The sequence below is a fragment of the Canis aureus genome, chromosome 38 (genome assembly GCF_053574225.1).
Source record: "Canis aureus isolate CA01 chromosome 38, VMU_Caureus_v.1.0, whole genome shotgun sequence".
Classification (NCBI taxonomy): domain Eukaryota; kingdom Metazoa; phylum Chordata; class Mammalia; order Carnivora; family Canidae; genus Canis; species Canis aureus.
In genome coordinates this window covers 9,646,422-9,656,334 of record NC_135648.1, presented here as the reverse complement: position 1 = coordinate 9,656,334, position 9,913 = coordinate 9,646,422, and the positions used below count along the sequence as shown (strand labels likewise).

The window sequence follows — 9,913 nt, the reverse complement described above, 5'->3', positions numbered from 1 at the left end:
ACTGTTGCTAGTATTGGGACTATCTCACTTTTGAGAGAAAGTCAATTAATATTTCTTGAATTGCTCAAGTGGGACACTATAGATTCTCCGTCCAGCTTTTCTCGACAGACCACCAAACACTTTGGTAAGGGAGCAAAAGGAACAAAATGAGCTTTTTGGAAGGTGTGAGACCTAAAGGGAGAGGGGGCAGAAATTCTGCAGAAAAATAGGAGGCAGAGTGTGTATAGTTAGTGTGTACTTTGGATCTCACCCCTTAATCATGGCCTGTGTGGGGGCATATATGTTATCTCTGTACCTGAGCTTCAACACCATGTGTGCAAATCTTTGGACCCTCACACTAGTCACCGTTGGAGTAAGAACTCCCATGTTTATTTTGGGCTTGCGTTGGGGTTCTTTTTCTACCCCAAACTGAATCCAAGTGGTAGTACTAAAATGAGCCAACTCAATAAGTATGTATTAATTGATATTGCAGGTTACAACTATACAGTTAATGGAAAACTCACTTAAACATATAGTGTGGTTCCTACCCTCAAGAAGCTGATAGTCATCTGACTTAGAAGCATAGATCCTTAGAACTGGAAAGAACCTGAAAAATCCAAGTGTCTCATTATTTATGTGCAAACTGAGCTTGGAGAAGTGGTGGGACTGGCTTAAATCAAAGTTCTGCCTAGAACTCAGGGTTTCTGGTTCAATGCCATGCTTTTCCATTATGATGTGTCAAGAACTCATCTCATTTTGTACATTTTTTTCCCCTTCTCTAGCTAGATTATGGGTTTCTTGAAGGCAAGGAGTAATGTCTCATATTTCTTTCACATTCAGCCCACCCAAGGATGTTATGCATAACTGGGCGGATTTATGTATTCAGTAAATGCTTGTGGGATGGACAAGTAACTGAAGTGATGAATGAATGGGTAATATTAACACGAATTGCTAGATGGGTGAAAACACTTAGAAAGCCCACATTCTTTCCTCTTCTGTGCCTTTATAGTGATTGTCTTTTGGTCTGTGGCTTAGCAGCCATTGGTGTGGAAAAGATTTAGAGCCTGAGTTGACACAAGATGACTCAAAATGCTATTATAAACTTAGGTCTCATTAAAGGTGTCTGACCAAGGGAGGTCCTAATTCTACTCTAAAGCCTCCTAATAGTCCATGCCTAACTATACGTTTTTAAGGGGACTATTGACAATAGTTGATTTTATATAATTGTCTCTAATGGAGGCTTAAAGACCCTAAATATGTCTCATTCAATGTTATGTACTTTACCTAACAAAATTCTTCCCCCAAATTGCAACTGAAATGTGCCTAAAAAGAGAAAGACTGGATGACTGATGAATGGTCCAAAATTATGTCGTACAAAGCGCTGTTAGAGGAGCTGAGAGAGGGAAGAACTTTATTTTTATTTATTTTTACTGAAGTATAATTGACACACAATATCCTACTAGTTTCAAGTGAACGTCATAGGGATTTGATATTTTTTAAGTATATTTTTTAAATAATCTCTATACCCAACATGAGGCTCAAACTCACAACTCCAAGATCAAGGGTCACATGCTCTTCTGACTGAGCCAGCCAGGTGCCTCACATGGTGATTTGATATTTTTATACATTATGAAATGGTCCCCTAGTTACTGTGTAGGGGACTGACCATGTGAAGTCATTACGATATTCTTGATTATATTCCTGGTGTTGTGCTTTACATCCTTATTTATTGATAAGGATGACTTATTTATTTTATAAGTGGAAATATGTACTTCTTAATCCCCTTCACCTATTTTAGCCACACCCCAACCGCTCCCCCGACCTGGAACAAATTTGTTTCCTGTGACTATGAGTCTATCTCCATTTTGTTTTGTTTGTTTTCTTTTTAACATATACATGAAGATCATGTGGTATTCGTCTTTCTGTATCTGACTTACTTCACTTACAAGATTTGTAATGTCTGAGTAATATTCTATTATATATAAAGACCACACCGTCGCTATCCATTCACCCATCAATGGACACATAGGTTACTTCCATGTCTCCACTATTGTAAATAATATTGTAATAACCATAGGGGTGCATATATCTCTTCAAATAGGGTTTTCATTTTTTCATTTTCTTTGGATAAATACCTAGAAGGGCTGTCAGGTGGAAAGTGGTTGGATTTATTTTACATGATGTCAGAGGATAGAACCAGTAACAATGGCTAGATAAATGCTACAGATACTACAGGGATGTAGATTTTGGATAATAAATAAATAAATAAATAAACAAACAAAATTCTTTCTTTTTTCTTTTCTTTTTCTTTTTCCTTTTTTTTTTTTTTTTTTTTTTAGTAAAAGAATTATTTGAAAATGGAGCTGGCTCCTGAAGTGGATCATGCCATGATGCTAATATGGGAGCAGGGTCCGAGCAGCCACTTATCTGAGGTCATCCACAGTACCTGACCTTCTGCATGGTTCCTTCAAACCTTGACATTCAAAGACGGTGGCAGTTGTGGCTCTACCACTGATGTGTCATTCCATGCCCTACCTATGCTGCTTATTCCTATTTCTTCCCTGGCATTCACTTCTATCCACCAATTTCTTAACAATCTGTAATTGTCAATGGAAGCTAAACTTCCATCATATTATTAAAGCATGTCTCCTCTCTTGCTTGTCCTAAAAGAATAGATTCCACTAAACTATATGTGTTATATATCTTCCCTTCACCTCAAACCTAGTATGATTTTTAATTAAAAAGTCAGCATCGCATTGCTCAAATCCTTGCTCCAACACTTACAATTGGGCAATTTTCTTTATCTGACTACCCCTCATTTTTTTCCTGAAAAAAACAGAGCTACTAATAAACTCACTCAGCAATGCTCTGAGGAGTAAATGAAATAATCCCTATAAAGGGTTTAGGCACAGTGCCTGAAACATAGTAAATGCTCACCCAGTGTTAGCAACTATGTTCTATCGTTAATAAAAGAGACAAATTTCCTTGAGCTGCTTTGATTTAAGAAGACAATACCTTTTCCAGACATCTCTTTCCTGGGGCTAGCTATATTCATATTCTGTCCTGATGGGAAGGAAGAGACATCATTGGCAGTGAACACCCAGTAGAGAAGCAGGGTGGATATGAGGTAAGCTGAAATGTTACCCCCTGCCAGCTTTTTGAAATGCAGATTCATCAATCTCTTTGATGTCCTTAGCCACTTGCAATGAACATCTTTCAGCATATTATTTTCTTTCTTAACCACATCACTTTTCACTGAGTTCAACATTCCTGGAGGATTCAAAGGATCCTGGTACATTCTTCCAAAATGAATTCAGAAGGTAAGTCAAAGAGAAGGGGAAACATCTTTGAACAGGACTCTGGGTTCAGACTGGGGGCGGGAGGAGGTGGTGGGGGTTGCTCTGTGACTCAAAGGGCTAACAGTAAACTCAGCCTCAGGCTTTCCGTGTGCCAGTCCTCTCTGCCAGTGGCCTGATGACTAACGGCTGCCAAGTAACCCGCCCTGCTCCTTGGTCTAAGTAAGTGCAGATGATGGTGCTGCATGCCTCCTGATGGGGCAGGAGAGGAACCTCAAGAGGAGTCAGAGGGTCTCCCTGGGACAGCAGGAATTAAAGGAGGCATCAATATATTTGCTGTCTTAAGGGAATTAAAGGAGGCATCAATATATTTGCTGTCTTATGTTAATAATAGAATATCTTCTCTTTACAGTTAAACACATTAATTTATGCATTTTCAAACTTAGAATCAAAACCCAGATGCAAACATCACTCCTCAGCGGCCCTGTTAATATCTGTCTCTAACACAGCCCTGGCAGCTGCATAGACTTCACTGCTCATGTGGCTGGCCATCGGCTTTCTTTTTTTTTTTTTTTTTTAATTTTATTTATTTATTTATTCCTGAGAGACACACAGAGAGAGAGGCAGAGACACAGGCAGAGGGAGAAGCAGGCTCCATGCAGGGAGCCCAATGTGGGACTCGATCCTGGGACTCCAGGCTCACACCCTGAGCCACCCAGGTGTCCCAGCCGGCTGCTTTCTAGACTGGAAGCTCCTCAAAGACAGGAAGTGGTTCTTATTCATTTTGTATCCCCCGCAGGGTAGGAATGTATATCGGACACCACAAAATTGGTTTACTTAACTACCTTAAATCTCTGTTATAGAAAACCATGCTCTATGGCAGGGGCCAGAAAGCTGACAACAGAAAAGCTATTTTGCAGATTCTCTTAGAGTCAAGGTCCACTCTTGAAACAGCCTCCCAAACTGTCTCCCCCAAGTAAAGTTTGAAAACCACCATGTCAAGAGATAAAGTCATGTGCCTGCTGGCCCCCACAGCCGTGAGTGTACCTGGCTTCTCTGTGACAGCCGGCATCTCAATTACCAGGCTTGAGCTACCTGGTGTTGGGCCAGGTTTCTGGCTTCCAGAGCGTTCTACCTTGTAGGACCTAATGTCTTGTATTAAAGAGCTTTCTGATCAAATTAGTTCAATGGCTTCTCTTATCCACAACTGACCTCTGATTTGGTGCTCATCAGCTATTTGAGGAATGAATATACTGAGGAGACATTGATTTTAAATCAGTTGCTCACACCCAAGCCCCACTGATTCGCAAAGGGGGTGATTCATTAAAAGTTAAACAAAGGGGATCCCTGGGTGGCTGAGCTGTTTAGCGCCTGCCTTTGGCCCAGGGTGTGATCCTGGAGGCCCAGGATCGAGTCCCACATCAGGCTCCCTGCATGGAGCCTGCTTCTCCCTCTGCCTGTGTCTCTGCCTCTCTTTCTCTCTCTCTCTTTTCCTCTCTCTGTGTCTCTCATGAATAAATAAATAAGATCTTTAATAAAATAAAAGTAAAAAATAAATAAATAAAAAATAAATAAAAGTTTTAAAAAATTTCCAGAAATGCCTTTATTAGAATTCTAAAATGCAGTGAAAAGGAAGGGGGAAAAATTACTGCAAAATACCACTCAGAGAGATGTGTGTGTGTGTGTGTGTGTGTGTGTGTGTGTGTGTAGTCTGACCATTATCAAGAAAATCCATAAGTGGCTTATTCTTTCATTTTGTTCTAATTAAAAGGGATGCTACTGTATTTTCTAAATGACCACAGAACAGTAGATAATTAAAGATTATTCAAGTTTTACATTCTGTAATAGCTTGTGTGAAGTTGAGGAACCAGCAGAATTAGAGAGGCAATGTCTTCAATCTTCAGATTTGGGGCAGAGGTTTGACCTCTGAGAACATATATTTAAGATGTTGTTTATCCCTGTGAATCCCATAAAAGGCCTTTGGAACCCTTGGGCTTCCCAGGATAAACTTGAGGCTTGGAGCCTAAGCTCTCAGAGGCACAGATTGACTTCTACTTGGGTGGATGAGAAAGAAAGCAAGGAGCTCTCTCCCCTGAATTTCTTTAGTCCAAGAACAGCAGTTGGACTGCTTGAGCTAACGCCTTTATGAGAAATTATCTTCTTATGATTGAAGCCTCCTCGCTGAGGTTTATGCCTCTCACATTGTCTGAAAAAAAAAAAAATGTCCCCTCCTTCAGCAGCACTGTTTTTCAACTCTTAAGGCTGACTTATCAGCACTTTCCCAGTTTAGCTAAGGATTAACTTGGCTTGCCCAGATGTTTCTGTGATGGATCGATGTGTTGACTGATGAGAAAGGCTGCAGTCTAAGAGGCTATTAGAAGAGAGCTGACTTGCCTTGCAAGGGGTGGGGATGGTGGTAGATACTGAACCCTTTCTACAATCATGAAATTATCAGTGGTGCTCTCAGGACATCCACTCTGTTGTAACCAACTGTGAGACATTAGTAGAATACACATTAACGCAGAGGGCTGGGCCTAAAGTAATGGCCCAGCTTGTCCGGATCCCATGTCCCACTGTCTTGGGAGAAACCGTTGCTTCCCTCTTTCTTCACTCTTTGCTACAAGAAATATTTAGTGAGTACCTATTATACGCCAGGCTCTACATGATAGACATTGAATATTCCTAGGTGAACAAAAGAAACATAGCCACTGCCATCATGACAATTATGGTCAAGTTGGTTGAAGCAGACAACAAGCAAAATAAACAGGTATAACATTACAACCCCAGGAAGTGCCTACAGGAAAAGAAGAGACTTTGAGAGGAAATGATGGAGGGAGAGATACATTTATCACTGCTGTTCTAGGACAAGAGTGTCACCTGGCTGTTGAGATGGTGGAATGGGGAGAGATGAGGGCTTGTTCTGCTATTGGATGAAGCTAGAAGAGAGGATACGGAGTGAATCTTATCCCCCTATCTGGGATTGGTGTCACATTGCTGTGAATCTTCCCAGTACTGCCTGGGGTTTGCTCATGGACCTGTGGCATGATCCTTCTTGATGCAAGAAATAAAAATTCCAACCAAACATATCTTGGATAGTAAGAAAGTTCAACAACTAAGATACAAGATGATTCCAAGAGTGGCCCAGTGACTTAATGATGTCTTTAAGGACCCAGGAGATTGACATCTTCTTGCCTCCACACAGCATGTTAGATTTTTCTATTTCAATGGTTTTTCAATATATTTTCCTAAACAAAGATAATTTCTTCTCAAGAGAAAATAAATGGTAGCTGTTAGATAAAATTCATCATTAAATAATTTACCAAAAACTTATTAGCCTTAGTTTAACTTGCATCTCTTTCATGGGTTTAATTTACAACGTTATCTTCTTAATGATCAGCATTCATTCAAAGTACTATCTCATCTATTGTCACACAGCTCTGCTCAGTATTTCTGTCCACACAGTCTACACCAGAACGCAATGTTGTGAGGAGAACTACCACAGCCCTCATCTCCCCCTTTTAACCCTACCCCCAGTGCCATATGTCACAGGGAACCCCACACACTGATACATGGACATACTACCCCACACATCCAAAGTCCAGCCACAGGTTATATTAAGAGTGTCCTGTGGTCATGGCTGTGCTTTGAGGGGCTCATACCAACGGGACAGTCTTCTCTTAAAAGAAGAGATGGCAAAGAGAGCCACACAGACCCTGAAAGCTTGCTGGGCCATTTGGACATGGAATTCTGGGGTCCTGGTCTATAGAGGCAAAGCCACTTTATGTCTTCAAGAAGCCCTAGCCACTCTTGCCTTTATGTTCATCCTTCCTCCATTAAAAAAATAATAAAATAAAAATTGCATCTTACAACTATTTACACAGAGACAAATATGTATATTATATAGAACATATTTTCAACTTAAAAGTTCATTTTTTCATTTTTTTCTTTCTGATTTTAAAACAAACCAAAACATTTTTGCAGCCACTAAGAATATTATAGGCCCCAGGCACTGCACCTACTGTGTCTGATGTATAAATGAGCCTGCCTGGTGCATAGTCTATAAGGTGTGAGGGGGTTGTGCTCCAGGGGGACACATCCACTTGGCTTAGAAATTAATTGCTTCACAGGGAGAGGCATGGCCCGAGCAGAGCTGAATCATTGGACCATGTAAAGCTCAGGGCCCATGTTTGAGCTCTTCATCCTTAAGTCTGTGATGTTACTGGTTTATAATAAACCATGTTTGTTCAGGTAAATGACGTATTTATATTACTCTAAAGACCATTGAGTTAATATCCTTGCATTTGTATGACTTAAGGACCCATTTTGGTGGCTCTCCCTCCACAAGAGAACAGGTAGCCCTGAAAAATGAAATGATTTCTAGGGAGTCAAAACAACAGCTTACAGCCTCTAAATGGTAGTTTCTCTAGCTTCCATGCATCAATATTTTAAACAAGCAAAGAAACAAACACCCAAATACCTCAGGGTTTAGTTTGGGATTGTGAACCCTTCTGTACCCTTTTCATGATAAATTAGATGCACAGCATTAACCAAAAAGGCCACAAGGACACATGAGCATCTCTGGAGCCCTTGTAGTCCATGACACTATGTCTAGTGTCTGCAGAGTAGGCTGAGCATTTAGTGACATCCACGACACTGGCTGTACTTCGATTCTCCTTCTCTCATTCATTTGAAATGCTCAATATTTCTTCCTGGAAAGAAATTGAAATAGTCTTCCACTCATTTCCATAGATTCCAAGCTCCTGGGCCTATCTCCTCACTACACTTTTGGATAGGGTGTGAGCCCAAGAGTTAGTAAAAGTAGGAGTATCCCAGGGCCAGGTGAGCTCAGAGCAGGAATGTATGTCCTTAACATTATTAGTTTTGGGGGCTCTCGGCTCTTTCCTCCATCTTTCCAAATTCTACCCATGACCACACACTTAAAACACTATTAACCTGGGAACCTCCTCTTCCTTCTCTGTCTCCAGTCCACTCCATATCTCCGAAATGGCTCTCAAACCTGCCACCTCATCTTCATTTTCAAAGCCAATAGTCCAGTTATGGCCCTCACTGTGTCTTGCCTGAACTCCTGAAATAGACCCTTTCCTGGTCTCCCTAACTGTGATCTCCTCTCTCCCTACATTTCTACATCCAGATGGCTGGGGGAGCAATCTTATCCAGAAAATTTGATTTGTGCTGTCAGGTTCCTCTTCCAAAATGAAATTTGGGAAGATATATACTTCCCCTTATTCCATTGGTACAAGTCTTTTATTCTATTGTTTTTAGGGTCTGCAACGCTTGTGAGTCGCTGCTCTCCCTGGGCCAGAAGATAATCTGATTCTTTCGATCTCAATGAGAAGAGGAAAAAAGATTGGAGTTTTCTTAGATAGAGGCCCATCAAATCAATTCATGTGCCCTTTATTCCTTATCAAACATAATGAGAAATAATACATCAATATCACCAGCTCTATGTCCAGCCCTTACCTGAAAATGTGAGACTATCATAGTTATTCCTCTAGAGCAAACACACAGGGTGGCCCAAACCTATGCTTATTCCAGCAAAATGAAGTATATTTTTTTTAATTCAAAAATATGGAACGCTTCACGAATTTGCATGTCATCCTTGTGCAGGGGCCATGCTAATCTTCTCTGTATCATTCCAATTTTAGTATATGTGCTGCCGAAGCGAGCACCAAAATGAAGTGCAGTATCTGACTATTTTCATTATCTTTCTTTGCGGCAGAGTTTTATGATAGAGGATGGGATTTATAATCTCCATCCATCAGAGAAGTATATAAAACTATCTTTTATTACTTTGGGACCTTGTATAAAGTACTTGTATATATTGTTTATTGCTCCTATTGAACATACAAACAACTTGTAAGAAAGGCCTAAGAGAAACCTATTACTCTCATCTGCTCCGAACCAAGAAGGAAAAGTGATTACACAGCCTTACCTGATTATCATCGGGACCTACTTGAGAATTTTCCTAGGAATTTCACACTCCAAATAGAAACAGAATTCTGACTTTTCATCTAACTCTCTTCTTCCCAAACACACAAACTAAAGGATAAAATTGTTCACATGACAAAATGATTCCTCATAACACCAAAAGATCACCAGGACCCATTCGATGGCATTTACTCAAGTCTTATTTCCAGATCATTAAATAATCTATATAGGAAGAAACTAAAGAGAGAAGTCACCTGAACCACTGTGTACTAAATATCCATCAGAAATGAAATTACAGGGTAGCCCAGGTGGCTCAGCGGTTTAGTGCCGCCTTTGGCCCAGGGCGTGATCCTGGAGACCCAGGATCAAGTCCCATGTCCTGTTCGCTGCATGGAGCCTGCTTCTCCCTCTGCCTGTCTCTGCCTCTCTCTCTCTTTCTCTCTCTCTCTCTCCCCTCTCTCTTTCTCTCTCTCTGTCTCTCATGAATAAATAAATAAAATCTTTAAGAAAAAACAGAAATGAGATTACAATGATAAAAGAACCTTAGTATGTCAGCACTTATTGTTTAGAGTTTAGATTTGGCAACTTTTATTTCTTTAGAGAGAGAGCTAAGCACCAGTAACCCTATTAAGATTTCTTTCATGTGGGCCCTGGGTGGCTCGGTTGGTTAAGTGTTTGACTTTAGACCA

General features: G+C 40.5%; 1 non-coding gene across 1 annotated transcript; it reads right to left on the bottom strand.

The window, feature by feature from the left end:
- Window positions 1-8,858: 8,858 nt before the first annotated feature.
- On the bottom strand, window positions 8,859-8,965 carry LOC144307478 (U6 spliceosomal RNA). The gene has a single exon (XR_013374354.1). It is a non-coding gene; the product is annotated as a U6 spliceosomal RNA (small nuclear RNA).
- Window positions 8,966-9,913: the final 948 nt, after the last annotated feature.